This window comes from Heterodontus francisci, chromosome 44 (genome assembly GCF_036365525.1).
Source record: "Heterodontus francisci isolate sHetFra1 chromosome 44, sHetFra1.hap1, whole genome shotgun sequence".
NCBI lineage: Eukaryota > Metazoa > Chordata > Chondrichthyes > Heterodontiformes > Heterodontidae > Heterodontus > Heterodontus francisci.
In genome coordinates this window covers 21,593,879-21,610,171 of record NC_090414.1, presented here as the reverse complement: position 1 = coordinate 21,610,171, position 16,293 = coordinate 21,593,879, and positions in this window count along the sequence as shown.

The following is a 16,293-nucleotide window of genomic DNA, read 5'->3' as shown; positions in this document are numbered from 1 at the left end:
GATAAACATCAACTGCTGCTGGAGGACCATCAGTTAGGTGAAAGACGCCCTTTGGTCTTCCAGCGCAAAGAGTTGTCCATGACCAAGTGTTGCAGACTGGCACATTCCAAGGTCCAGGACTATGTGCTGAGGGACACCCTAACGCTTGGGGCAGCCGCTGCAAAGGCTCAATGGGGAAGGACCACTGTGTAAGGTCCTCCCACCAAAGTGAACTGAGGGGCTGGGCCCATGGGAAACCCCTCGGGCTGTATACACCAAATGTGGGTTTGCTGTAAAATGTACATGGCTTGTAAAATGGAATGGAAGGGTTGTGAGGCACTCCTGTATTGAAGAAAACTGATTTCCTTTGCAATTTTTGGAATGTCAACTTGGTGCTGTTTTGAACCATTCTGTAATGCATTTTTTTTTACATATTTTTATGAATAAAGAATATTTTTGGAAAAAAAAGAGCCAGCAAGAACTGGATCATCCAACTCAGCAATAGAGGGCTTTCATAAGCACTATGAATGCTGGGATAGCCCCACCTCCATCACCCGCTTGCTTTCTGGCAGAAGGGTTCCAGGATTTACTGGCACAGGGATTGCAAGCACATGAGACTGTGACTCTAAGGCGTGTGATTGCCATCGATTTGGTTGGTTGCTTAGTTGGTTGCCAGGGCAGACGCGAAGCTTGGGTTTCGGTGACTCTCACAAGGGCACAGAATCCACAGGTGCCTCCACCAATGCACCTGTGTGAACCCATGACAGTGAGCAACAGCCAGCTATTCAACCATCGCCCCTGCAAGAGCCCACCCTCACAGCCAGACACAAAGACACCTTCCAGAAGAAATGGGAGGCTCACTGAAAACCTATCAGGAGCAGGAACACTGGAAGTTCTACCCCTCCCTAACACAGGGTCCTGAGGCAAGTTGTAGCCACTACAGTGCCCTGACAACACTTGGCTAAATCAGCACAGTGGATAGAACCTCAGACTTTTAGAATAAAAACAAGAAATGCTGGAACCACTCAGCAGGTCTGGCAGCATCTGTGGAAAGAGAAGCAGAGTTAATGTTTCGGGTCAGTGACCCTTCTTCGGAACCTCAGACTTTTAGAATCTGGATGGTTTATATACAGAAAAACAAGACCCACGAACAAGTTACAGACTGAAATCTAATTGAGGGGTTCGGGTGGTTTATATATAGAATAACAGATACCCAGGAGTGAGTTACAGACTGAAATCTAATTGAGGGGTTCGGGTGGTTTATATATAGAATAACAGATACCCGGGAGTGAGTTACAGACTGGAATCTAATTGGGGGGTTCGGGTGGTTTATATATAGAATAACAGATACCCGGGAGTGAGTTACAGACTGGAATCTAATTGAGGGGTTCGGGTGGTTTATATATAGAATAACAGAAACCCGGGAGTGAGTTACAGACTGGAATCTAATCGAGGGGTTCGAGGGATTTATATATAGAATAACAGATACCCGGGAGTGAGTTACAGACTGGAATCTAATCGAGGGGTTTGGGTTGGTTTATATATAGAATAACAGATACCTGGGAGTGAGTTACAGACTGGAATCTAATTGAGGGGTTCGGGTGGTTTATATATAGAATAACAGATACCCGGGAGTGAGTTACAGACTGGAATCTAATCGAGGGGTTCAAGGGATTTATATATAGAATAACAGATACCCGGGAGTGAGTTACAGACTGGAATCTAATCGAGGGGTTCGGGTGGTTTATATATAGAATAACAGATACCCGGGAGTGAGTTACAGACTGAAATCTAATTGAGGGGTTCGGGTGGTTTATATATAGAATAACAGATACCCACGAACAAGTTACAGACTGAAATCTAATTGAGGGGTTCGGGTGGTTTATATATAGAATAACAGATACCCGGGAGTGAGTTACAGACTGAAATCTAATTGAGGGGTTCGGGTGGTTTATATATAGAATAACAGATACCCGGGAGTGAGTTACAGACTGGAATCTAATCGGGGGGTTCGGGTGGTTTATATATAGAATAACAGATACCCAGGAGTGAGTTACAGACTGGAATCTAATCGGGGGGTTCGTGTGGTTTATATATAGAATAACAGATACCCGGGAGTGAGTTACAGACTGGAATCTAATTGAGGGGTTCGAGGGATTTATATATAGAATAACAGATACCTGGGAGTGAGTTACAGACTGGAATCTAATCGAGGGGTTCGGGTGGTTTATATATAGAATAACAGATACCCGAAGGTGAGTTACAGACTGGAATCTAATCGGGGGGTTCGGGTGGTCTATATATAGAATAACAGATACCCGGGAGTGAGTTACAGACTGGAATCTAATTGAGGGGTTCGGGAGGTTTATATATAGAATAACAGATACCCGAAGGTGAGTTGCAGACAGGAATCGAGTCGGGGCGTTCGGGTGGTTTATATATAGAATAACAGATACCCGGGAGTGAGTTACAGACTGGAATCTAATCGAGGGGTTCGGGTGGTTTATAAATAGAATAACAGATACCCGGGAGTGAGTTACAGACTGGAATCCAATCGGGGGGTTCGGGTGGTTTATATATAGAATAACAGATACCCAGGAGTGAGTTACAGGCTGGAATCTAATCGAGGGGTTCGGGTTGGTTTATATATAGAATAACAGATACCTGGGAGTGAGTTACAGACTGGAATCTAATCGAGGGGTTCGAGGGATTTATATATAGAATAACAGATACCCGGGAGTGAGTTACAGACTGGAATCTAATCGAGGGGTTTGGGTGGTTTATATATAGAATAACAGATACCCGGGAGTGAGTTACAGACTGGAATCTAATTGAGGGGTTCGGGTGGTTTATATATAGAATAACAGATACCCGGGAGTGAGTTACAGACTGGAATCTAATCGAGGGGTTCAAGGGATTTATATATAGAATAACAGATACCCGGGAGTGAGTTACAGACTGGAATCTAATTGAGGGGTTCGGGTGGTTTATATATAGAATAACAGATACCCGGGAGTGAGTTACAGACTGAAATCTAATTGAGGGGTTCGGGTGGTTTATATATAGAATAACAGATACCCACGAACAAGTTACAGACTGAAATCTAATTGAGGGGTTCGGGTGGTTTATATATAGAATAACAGATACCCGGGAGTGAGTTACAGACTGAAATCTAATTGAGGGGTTCGGGTGGTTTATATATAGAATAACAGATACCCGGGAGTGAGTTACAGACTGGAATCTAATCGAGGGGTTCGGGTGGTTTATATATAGAATAACAGATACCCGGGAGTGAGTTACAGACTGGAATCTAATCGAGGGGTTCGGGTGGTTTATAAATAGAATAACAGATACCCGGGAGTGAGTTACAGACTGGAATCCAATCGGGGGGTTCGGGTGGTTTATATATAGAATAACAGATACCCGGGTGTGAGTTACAGACTGGAATCTAATCAAGGGTTTCGGGGGTGTTTATATATAGAATAACAGATACCTGGGAGTGAGTTACAGACTGGAATCTAATCGAGGGGTTCGAGGGATTTAGATATAGAATAACAGATACCCGGGAGTGAGTTACAGACTGGAATCTAATCGAGGGGTTCGGGTGGTTTATATATAGAATAACAGATACCCGGGAGTGAGTTACAGGCTGGAATCTAATCGAGGGGTTCGGGTTGGTTTATATATAGAATAACAGATACCTGGGAGTGAGTTACAGACTGGAATCTAATCGAGGGGTTCGAGGGATTTATATATAGAATAACAGATACCCGGGAGTGAGTTACAGACTGGAATCTAATCGAGGGGTTTGGGTGGTTTATATATAGAATAACAGATACCCGGGAGTGAGTTACAGACTGGAATCTAATCGGGGGGTTCGGGTGGTTTATATATAGAATAACAGATACCCGGGAGTGAGTTACAGACTGGAATCTAATCGAGGGGTTCGGGTGGTTTATAAATAGAATAACAGATACCCGGGAGTGAGTTACAGACTGGAATCTAATCGAGGGGTTCGGGTGGTTTATATATCGAATAACAGATACCCGGGAGTGAGTTGCAGACTGGAATCTAATCGAGGGGTTCGGGTGGTTTATATATAGAATAACAGATACCTGGGAGTGAGTTACAGACTGGAATCTAATCGAGGGGTTCGGGTTGGTTTATATATAGAATAACAGATACCCGGGAGTGAGTTACAGACTAGAATCTAATCGAGGGGTTCGGGTGGTTTATATATAGAATAACAGATACCTGGGAGTGAGTTACAGACTGGAATCTAATCGAGGGGTTCGGGTTGGTTTATATATAGAATAACAGATACCCGGGAGTGAGTTTCAGGCAGGAATCTAATGGAGGGGTTCGGGGTGGTTTATATATAAAATAACAGATACCCGGGAGTGAGTTACAGACTGGAATCTGATCGAGGGGTTCGGGGTGGTTTATATATAGAATAACAGATACCTGGGAGTGAGTTACAGACTGGAATCTAATCGAGGGGTTCGGGAGGTTTATATATAGAATAACAGATACCTGGGAGTGAGTTACAGACTGGAATCTAATCGGGGGGTTCGGGTGGTTTATATATAGAATAACAGATACCCAGGAGTGAGTTCCAGACTGGAATCTAATCGAGGGGTTCGGGTGGTTTATATTTTGAATAACAGATACCCGGGAGTGAGTTACAGGCAGGAATCTAATCGAGGGGTTCCGGCTGGTTTATATATAGAATAACAGAAACCCTGGAGTGAGTTACAGACTGGAATCTAATCGAGGGGTTCGGGTGGTTTATATATAGAATAACAGATACCTGGGAGTGAGTTACAGACTGGAATCTAATCGGCGGGTTCGTGTGGTTTATATATAGAATAACAGATACCCGGGAGTGAGTTACAGACTGGAATCTAATGGAGGGGTTCGGGGGTGTTTATATATAGAATAACAGATACCTGGGAGTGAGTTACAGACTGGAATCTAATCGAGGGGTTCGGGAGGTTTATATATAGAATAACAGATACCCGGGAGTGAGTTACAGACTGGAATCTAATCGAGGGGTTCGAGGGATTTATATACAGAATAACAGATACCCGGGAGTGAGTTACAGACTGGAATCTAATCGGGGGGTTCGTGTGGTTTATATATAGAATAACAGATACCCGGGAGTGAGTTACAGACTGGAATCTAATTGAGGGGTTCGGGTGGTTTATATATGGAATAACAGATACCCGGGAGTGAGTTACAGACTGGAATCTAATCGAGGGGTTCGAGGGATTTATATATAGAATAACAGATACCCGGGAGTGAGTTACAGACTGGAATCTAATCGAGGGGTTCGGGTGGTTTATATATAGAATAACAGATACCCGAAGGTGAGTTACAGGCAGGAATCTAATCGGGGGGTTCGGGTGGTTTATATATAGAATAACAGATACCCGGGAGTGAGTTACAGACTGGAATCTAATCGAGGGGTTCGGGTGGTTTATATATAGAATAACAGATACCTGGGAGTGAGTTACAGACTGGAATCTAATCGAGGGGTTCGGGAGGTTTATATATAGAATAACAGATACCTGGGAGTGAGTTACAGACTGGAATCTAATCGGGGGGTTCGGGTGGTTTATATATAGAATAACAGATACCCGGGAATGAGTTACAGTCTGGAATCTAATCGAGGGGTTCGGGTGGTTTATATGTAGAATAACAGATACCTGGGAGTGAGTTACAGACTGGAATCTAATCGAGGGGTTCGGGTTGGTTTATATATAGAATAACAGATACCCGGGAGTGAGTTACAGACTGGAATCTAATGGAGGGGTTCGGGTGGTTTATATATAGAATAACAGATACCTGGGAGTGAGTTACAGACTGGAATCTAATCGAGGGGTTCGGGTTGGTTTATATATAGAATAACAGATACCCGGGAGTAAGTTACAGACTGGAATCTAATCGGGGGGTTCGGGTGGTTTATATATAGAATAACAGATACCCGGGAGTGAGTTACAGACTGGAATCTAATTGAGGGGTTCGGGTGGTTTATATATAGAATAACAGATACCCGGGAGTGAGTTACAGACTGGAATCTAATCGAGGGGTTCAAGGGATTTATATATAGAATAACAGATACCCGGGAGTGAGTTACAGACTGGAATCTAATTGAGGGGTTCGGGTGGTTTATATATAGAATAACAGATACCCGGGAGTGAGTTACAGACTGAAATCTAATTGAGGGGTTCGGGTGGTTTATATATAGAATAACAGATACCCACGAACAAGTTACAGACTGAAATCTAATTGAGGGGTTCGGGTGGTTTATATATAGAATAACAGATACCCGGGAGTGAGTTACAGACTGAAATCTAATTGAGGGGTTCGGGTGGTTTATATATAGAATAACAGATACCCGGGAGTGAGTTACAGACTGGAATCTAATCGAGGGGTTCGGGTGGTTTATATATAGAATAACAGATACCCGGGAGTGAGTTACAGACTGGAATCTAATCGAGGGGTTCGGGTGGTTTATAAATAGAATAACAGATACCCGGGAGTGAGTTACAGACTGGAATCCAATCGGGGGGTTCGGGTGGTTTATATATAGAATAACAGATACCCGGGTGTGAGTTACAGACTGGAATCTAATCAAGGGGTTCGGGGGTGTTTATATATAGAATAACAGATACCTGGGAGTGAGTTACAGACTGGAATCTAATCGAGGGGTTCGAGGGATTTAGATATAGAATAACAGATACCCGGGAGTGAGTTACAGACTGGAATCTAATCGAGGGGTTCGGGTGGTTTATATATAGAATAACAGATACCCGGGAGTGAGTTACAGGCTGGAATCTAATCGAGGGGTTCGGGTTGGTTTATATATAGAATAACAGATACCTGGGAGTGAGTTACAGACTGGAATTTAATCGAGGGGTTCGAGGGATTTATATATAGAATAACAGATACCCGGGAGTGAGTTACAGACTGGAATCTAATCGAGGGGTTTGGGTGGTTTATATATAGAATAACAGATACCCGGGAGTGAGTTACAGACTGGAATCTAATCGGGGGGTTCGGGTGGTTTATATATAGAATAACAGATACCCGGGAGTGAGTTACAGACTGGAATCTAATCGAGGGGTTCGGGTGGTTTATAAATAGAATAACAGATACCCGGGAGTGAGTTACAGACTGGAATCTAATCGAGGGGTTCGGGTGGTTTATATATCGAATAACAGATACCCGGGAGTGAGTTGCAGACTGGAATCTAATCGAGGGGTTCGGGTGGTTTATATATAGAATAACAGATACCTGGGAGTGAGTTACAGACTGGAATCTAATCGAGGGGTTCGGGTTGGTTTATATATAGAATAACAGATACCCGGGAGTGAGTTACAGACTAGAATCTAATCGAGGGGTTCGGGTGGTTTATATATAGAATAACAGATACCTGGGAGTGAGTTACAGACTGGAATCTAATCGAGGGGTTCGGGTTGGTTTATATATAGAATAACAGATACCCGGGAGTGAGTTTCAGGCAGGAATCTAATGGAGGGGTTCGGGGTGGTTTATATATAAAATAACAGATACCCGGGAGTGAGTTACAGACTGGAATCTGATCGAGGGGTTCGGGGTGGTTTATATATAGAATAACAGATACCTGGGAGTGAGTTACAGACTGGAATCTAATCGAGGGGTTCGGGAGGTTTATATATAGAATAACAGATACCTGGGAGTGAGTTACAGACTGGAATCTAATCGGGGGGTTCGGGTGGTTTATATATAGAATAACAGATACCCAGGAGTGAGTTCCAGACTGGAATCTAATCGAGGGGTTCGGGTGGTTTATATTTTGAATAACAGATACCCGGGAGTGAGTTACAGGCAGGAATCTAATCGAGGGGTTCCGGCTGGTTTATATATAGAATAACAGAAACCCTGGAGTGAGTTACAGACTGGAATCTAATCGAGGGGTTCGGGTGGTTTATATATAGAATAACAGATACCTGGGAGTGAGTTACAGACTGGAATCTAATCGGCGGGTTCGTGTGGTTTATATATAGAATAACAGATACCCGGGAGTGAGTTACAGACTGGAATCTAATGGAGGGGTTCGGGGGTGTTTATATATAGAATAACAGATACCTGGGAGTGAGTTACAGACTGGAATCTAATCGAGGGGTTCGGGAGGTTTATATATAGAATAACAGATACCCGGGAGTGAGTTACAGACTGGAATCTAATCGAGGGGTTCGAGGGATTTATATACAGAATAACAGATACCCGGGAGTGAGTTACAGACTGGAATCTAATCGGGGGGTTCGTGTGGTTTATATATAGAATAACAGATACCCGGGAGTGAGTTACAGACTGGAATCTAATTGAGGGGTTCGGGTGGTTTATATATGGAATAACAGATACCCGGGAGTGAGTTACAGACTGGAATCTAATCGAGGGGTTCGAGGGATTTATATATAGAATAACAGATACCCGGGAGTGAGTTACAGACTGGAATCTAATCGAGGGGTTCGGGTGGTTTATATATAGAATAACAGATACCCGAAGGTGAGTTACAGGCAGGAATCTAATCGGGGGGTTCGGGTGGTTTATATATAGAATAACAGATACCCGGGAGTGAGTTACAGACTGGAATCTAATCGAGGGGTTCGGGTGGTTTATATATAGAATAACAGATACCTGGGAGTGAGTTACAGACTGGAATCTAATCGAGGGGTTCGGGAGGTTTATATATAGAATAACAGATACCTGGGAGTGAGTTACAGACTGGAATCTAATCGGGGGGTTCGGGTGGTTTATATATAGAATAACAGATACCCGGGAATGAGTTACAGTCTGGAATCTAATCGAGGGGTTCGGGTGGTTTATATGTAGAATAACAGATACCTGGGAGTGAGTTACAGACTGGAATCTAATCGAGGGGTTCGGGTTGGTTTATATATAGAATAACAGATACCCGGGAGTGAGTTACAGACTGGAATCTAATGGAGGGGTTCGGGTGGTTTATATATAGAATAACAGATACCTGGGAGTGAGTTACAGACTGGAATCTAATCGAGGGGTTCGGGTTGGTTTATATATAGAATAACAGATACCCGGGAGTAAGTTACAGACTGGAATCTAATCGGGGGTTTCGGGTGGTTTATATATAGAATAACAGATACCCGGGAGTGAGTTACAGACTGGAATCTAATCGAGGGGTTCGGGGGTGTTTATATATAGAATAACAGATACCCGGGAGTGAGTTACAGACTGGAATCTAATCGAGGGGTTCGGGAGGTTTATATATAGAATAACAGATACCTGGGAGTGAGTTACAGACTGGAATCTAATCGAGGGGTTCGGGTTGGTTTATATATAGAATAACAGATACCCGGGAGTGAGTTACAGACTGGAATCTAATCGAGGGGTTCGGGAGGTTTATATATAGAATAACAGATACCTGGGAGTGAGTTACAGACTGGAATCTAATCGAGGGGTTCGAGGGATTTATATATGGAATAACAGATACCCGGGAGTGAGTTACAGACTGGAATCTAATCGAGGGGTTTGGGTGGTTTATATATAGAATAACAGATACCCGGGAGTGAGTTACAGACTGGAATCTAATCGAGGGGTTCGGGTGGTTTATAAATAGAATAACAGATACCCGGGAGTGAGTTACAGACTGGAATCTAATCGAGGGGTTCGGGTGGTTTATATATCGAATAACAGATACCCGGGAGTGAGTTGCAGACTGGAATCTAATCGAGGGGTTCGGGTGGTTTATATATAGAATAACAGATACCTGGGAGTGAGTTACAGACTGGAATCTAATCGAGGGGTTCGGGTTGGTTTATATATAGAATAACAGATACCCGGGAGTGAGTTACAGACTAGAATCTAATCGAGGGGTTCGGGTGGTTTATATATAGAATAACAGATACGTGGGAGTGAGTTACAGACTGGAATCTAATCGAGGGGTTCGGGTTGGTTTATATATAGAATAACAGATACCCGGGAGTGAGTTACAGACTGGAATCTAATCGAGGGGTTCGAGGGATTTATATATAGAATAACAGATACCCGGGAGTGAGTTACAGACTGGAATCTAATCGAGGGGTTCGGGTGGTTTATATATAGAATAACAGATACCCGAAGGTGAGTTACAGGCAGGAATCTAATCGGGGGGTTCGGGTGGTTTATATATAGAATAACAGATACCCGGGAGTGAGTTACAGACTGGAATCTAATCGAGGGGTTCGGGTGGTTTATATATAGAATAACAGATACCTGGGAGTGAGTTACAGACTGGAATCTAATCGAGGGGTTCGGGAGGTTTATATATAGAATAACAGATACCTGGGAGTGAGTTACAGACTGGAATCTAATCGGGGGGTTCGGGTGGTTTATATATAGAATAACAGATCCCCGGGAATGAGTTACAGTCTGGAATCTAATCGAGGGGTTCGGGTGGTTTATATGTAGAATAACAGATACCTGGGAGTGAGTTACAGACTGGAATCTAATCGAGGGGTTCGGGTTGGTTTATATATAGAATAACAGATACCCGGGAGTGAGTTACAGACTGGAATCTAATGGAGGGGTTCGGGTGGTTTATATATAGAATAACAGATACCTGGGAGTGAGTTACAGACTGGAATCTAATCGAGGGGTTCGGGTTGGTTTATATATAGAATAACAGATACCCGGGAGTAAGTTACAGACTGGAATCTAATCGGGGGGTTCGGGTGGTTTATATATAGAATAACAGATACCCGGGAGTGAGTTACAGACTGGAATCTAATCGAGGGGTTCGGGGGTGTTTATATATAGAATAACAGATACCCGGGAGTGAGTTACAGACTGGAATCTAATCGAGGGGTTCGGGAGGTTTATATATAGAATAACAGATACCTGGGAGTGAGTTACAGACTGGAATCTAATCGAGGGGTTCGGGTTGGTTTATATATAGAATAACAGATACCCGGGAGTGAGTTACAGACTGGAATCTAATCGAGGGGTTCGGGAGGTTTATATATAGAATAACAGATACCTGGGAGTGAGTTACAGACTGGAATCTAATCGAGGGGTTCGAGGGATTTATATATGGAATAACAGATACCCGGGAGTGAGTTACAGACTGGAATCTAATCGAGGGGTTTGGGTGGTTTATATATAGAATAACAGATACCCGGGAGTGAGTTACAGACTGGAATCTAATCGGGGGGTTCGGGTGGTTTATATATAGAATAACAGATACCCGGGAGTGAGTTACAGACTGGAATCTAATCGAGGGGTTCGGGTGGTTTATAAATAGAATAACAGATACCCGGGAGTGAGTTACAGACTGGAATCTAATCGAGGGGTTCGGGTGGTTTATATATCGAATAACAGATACCCGGGAGTGAGTTGCAGACTGGAATCTAATCGAGGGGTTCGGGTGGTTTATATATAGAATAACAGATACCTGGGAGTGAGTTACAGACTGGAATCTAATCGAGGGGTTCGGGTTGGTTTATATATAGAATAACAGATACCCGGGAGTGAGTTACAGACTAGAATCTAATCGAGGGGTTCGGGTGGTTTATATATAGAATAACAGATACGTGGGAGTGAGTTACAGACTGGAATCTAATCGAGGGGTTCGGGTTGGTTTATATATAGAATAACAGATACCCGGGAGTGAGTTTCAGGCAGGAATCTAATGGAGGGGTTCGGGGTGGTTTATATATAAAATAACAGATACCCGGGAGTGAGTTACAGACTGGAATCTGATCGAGGGGTTCGGGGTGGTTTATATATAGAATAACAGATACCTGGGAGTGAGTTACAGACTGGAATCTAATCGAGGGGTTCGGGAGGTTTATATATAGAATAACAGATACCTGGGAGTGAGTTACAGACTAGAATCTAATCGGGGGGTTCGGGTGGTTTATATATAGAATAACAGATACCCAGGAGTGAGTTCCAGACTGGAATCTAATCGAGGGGTTCGGGTGGTTTATATTTTGAATAACAGATACCCGGGAGTGAGTTACAGGCAGGAATCTAATCGAGGGGTTCCGGCTGGTTTATATATAGAATAACAGAAACCCTGGAGTGAGTTACAGACTGGAATCTAATCGAGGGGTTCGGGTGGTTTATACATAGAATAACAGATACCTGGGAGTGAGTTACAGACTGGAATCTAATCGGCGGGTTCGTGTGGTTTATATATAGAATAACAGATACCCGGGAGTGAGTTACAGACTGGAATCTAATGGAGGGGTTCGGGGGTGTTTATATATAGAATAACAGATACCTGGGAGTGAGTTACAGACTGGAATCTAATCGAGGGGTTCGGGAGGTTTATATATAGAATAACAGATACCCGGGAGTGAGTTACAGACTGGAATCTAATCGAGGGGTTCGAGGGATTTATATACAGAATAACAGATACCCGGGAGTGAGTTACAGACTGGAATCTAATCGGGGGGTTCGTGTGGTTTATATATAGAATAACAGATACCCGGGAGTGAGTTACAGACTGGAATCTAATTGAGGGGTTCGGGTGGTTTATATATGGAATAACAGATACCCGGGAGTGAGTTACAGACTGGAATCTAATCGAGGGGTTCGGGTGGTTTATATATAGAATAACAGATACCCGAAGGTGAGTTACAGGCAGGAATCTAATCGGGGGGTTCGGGTGGTTTATATATAGAATAACAGATACCCGGGAGTGAGTTACAGACTGGAATCTAATGGAGGGGTTCGGGTGGTTTATATATAGAATAACAGATACCCGGGAGTGAGGTACAGACTGGAATCTAATCGAGGGGTTCGGGTGGTTTATATACAGAATAACAGATACCCGGGAGTGAGTTACAGACTGGAATCTAATGGAGGGGTTCGGGTGGTTTATATACAGAATAACAGATACCCGGGAGTGAGTTACAGACTGGAATCTAATCGAGGGGTTTGGGGGGTTTATATATAGAATAACAGATACCCGGGAGTGAGTTACAGACTGGAATCTAATGGAGGGGTGTGAGTGATCCAAGCCGACACTCTGGTGCAGTACTGAGGAAGAGCTGCATTATCCGAGGTACCTTCCTTCGGCTGAGACATTAAACCAAGTCTGCCCTGTTGTGTGGACTTAAAGGATCACACGGCCAGCATTGGAAGAAGAGCAGGGGAATTCTCCCCAGTATCCTGGGTCAATATTTATCCCTCAAACAAAATCACTAAAACAGATTATCTATTTGCTCATTATCACATGGCTGGTGGTGGAAGCTTGGTGTGCACAAAGTGGTTGTCGCATTTCCTACATTACAATAGTGACTACACTTCAAAGGTACTTCATTGGCTGTTAAGTGCATTGGGATATCTTGAGGTTGTGAAAGATGTAACAGAAGTACAAGTCTATCTTACTTTCATCTAGTTTGTGGTTGTAAAACATGTGAAAAGATTTTCGTTAGTTTCCTCAAATTGGCTGCAAGTTCCACCTTCTGGGCAAAGCAAGATATTGCACCTGGCAGGAATTTCAATTATTTTTTCAAAAAATAATCTGCTTTGTCCACATGATATCTAACACACTTCACATCAAAACTTGTTGGTTATTGTGTGCACAGCAAGATACGGAAAAAAACAGTTTGTTGTTTGTTGGCGGATAAATGTGAGCCCAGGACACCTTGGAGAACTTCCCTTCTCTTCTTCCAGATGATGCTATAGATCTTTGATATTCAACTGAAGGGGCAGACAGGTTTAATGTCTCAACCGAAAGATGGCATTCCAACAGCAAGGCACTCCTTCAGTAGTGCCCCACCGACAGTACAGTGCTGTCTCAGTACCGACCCTCCGCCAGTGCCGCACTCCCTCAATACTGACCCTCCGACAGTGCTGCACTCCCTCAGTACTGACCCTCCGACAGTGCAGGGTTCCCTCAGTACTGACCCTCCAACAGTGTGGCACTCCCTCACTACTGACCCTCCGACAGTGCAGGGTTCCCTCAGTACTGACCCTCCGCCAGTGCCGCACACCCTCAATACTGACCCTCCGACAGTGCTGCACTCCCTCAATACTGACCCTCCGACAGTGCAAAGTTCCCTCACCACTGACCCTCCGACAGTGTGGCGCTCCCTCAGAACTGACCCACCGACAGTGCAGGGTTCCCACAGTACTGAAACTCCAACAGTGTGGCACTCCCTCAGTACTGACCCTCTGACAGTGCTGCACTCCCTCAGTGCTGACCCTCGACAATGCAGGCTTCCCTCAGTACTGACCCTCTGACATTGCAGGCTTCCCTCAGTACTGACCCTCCGACAGTGCAGGGTTCCCTCAGTTCTGACCCTCCGACAGTGCAGGGTTCCCTCAGTACTGACCCTCCAACAGTGTGGCACTCCCTCACTACTGATCCTCTGACAGTGCAGGGTTTCCTCAGCACTGACCCTCTGACAATGCAGCACTCCCTCAGTACTGACCCTCTGACAGTACAGTACTCCCTCAGTACTGACCCTCTGACAGTGCAGGGTTCCCTCAGTACTGACCCTCTGACAGTACAGTACTCCCTCAGTACTGACCCTCTGACAGTGCAGGGTTCCCTCAGTGCTGACCCTCCGACGGTGAAGCACTCCCTCAATACCGACCCTTCAACAGTGTGGCACTCCCTCAGAACTGACCCACCGACAGTGCAGGGTTCCCACAGTACTGAAACTCCAATAGTGTGGCACTCCCTCAGTACTGACCCTCTGACAGTGCTGCACTCCCTCAGTGCTGACCCTCGACAATGCAGGCTTCCCTCAGTACTGACCCTCTGACATTGCAGGCTTCCCTCAGTACTGACCCTCCGACAGTGCAGGGTTCCCTCAGTTCTGACCCTCCGACAGTGCAGGGTTCCCTCAGTACTGACCCTCCAACAGTGTGGCACTCCCTCACTACTGATCCTCTGACAGTGCAGGGTTCCCTCAGCACTGACCCTCTGACAATGCAGCACTCCCTCAGTACTGACCCGCTGACAGTACAGTACTCCCTCAGTACTGACCCTCTGACAGTGCAGGGTTCCCTCAGTACTGACCCTCTGACAGTACAGTACTCCCTCAGTACTGACCCTCTGACAGTGCAGGGTTCCCTCAGTGCTGACCCTCCGACGGTGAAGCACTCCCTCAATACCGACCCTCCAACAGTGTGGCACTCCCTCAGTACTGACCCTCCGACAGTGCGGCGCTCTCTCGGTACTGACCCTCAGACAGCGCCGGGTTCCCTCAGTACTGACCCTCCGACAGTGCAGGGTTCCCTCAGTACTGACCCTCTGAAAATGCAGAACACCCTCAGTACTGACCCTCTGACAGCGCAGCACACCCTCACTACTGATCCTTCGACAGTGCAGCGCTCCCTCAGTGCTGACCTTCTGACAGTGCAGGGGTCCCTCAGTACTGACCCTCCGACACTGCAGGGTTCCCTCAGTACTGACCCTCCGACAGTGTGGCACTCCCTCACTACTGACCCTCCGACGGTGCAGTGTTCCCTCAGTACTGACCCTCCGACAGTGCACAGTTCCCTTAGTACTGACCCTCCGACAGTGCAGGATTCTCTCAAAACTGACCCTCCGACAGTGCAGTGTTCCCTCAGTACTGACCCTCTGACAGTGCAGGGTTCCCTCAGTACTGACCCTTCGATGGTGCAGCAGTCCCTCAGTACTGACGCTATGACAGTGCAGGGTTCCCTCAGTGCTGACCCTCCGACAGTGCAGGATTCTCTCAAAACTGACCCTCCGACAGTGCAGTGTTCCCTCAGTACTGACCCTCTGACAGTGCAGGGTTCCCTCAGTACTGACCCTTCGATGGTGCAGCAGTCCCTCAGTACTGACCCTCTGACAGTGCAGGGTTCCCTCAGTACTGACCCTCCGATGGTGCAGCAGTCCCTCAGTACTGATGCTATGACAGTGCAGGGTTCCCTCAGTGCTGACCCTCCGACAGTGCAGGGTTCCCTCAGTACTGACCCTCCGATGGTGCATGCAGTCCCTCAGTACTGACCCTCTGACAGTGTGGCACTCCCTCAGTACCGACCCTCCGACAGTGCAGGGCTCCCTCAGTACTGACTCTCCGACAGTGCAGCACTCTCTCACTACTGACCCTCTGACAGTGCAGCACTCTCTCAGTACTGACCCTCCGACAGTGCAGCACTCTCTCACTACTGACCCACTGACAGTGCAGCACTCCCTCAGTACTGACCCTCTGACAGTGCAGCACTCTCTCACTACTGACCCTCTGACAGTGCGGTGCTCCCTCAGTACTGACCCTCTGACGGTGCGGTGCTCCCTCAGTACTGACCCTCCGACAGTGCGGC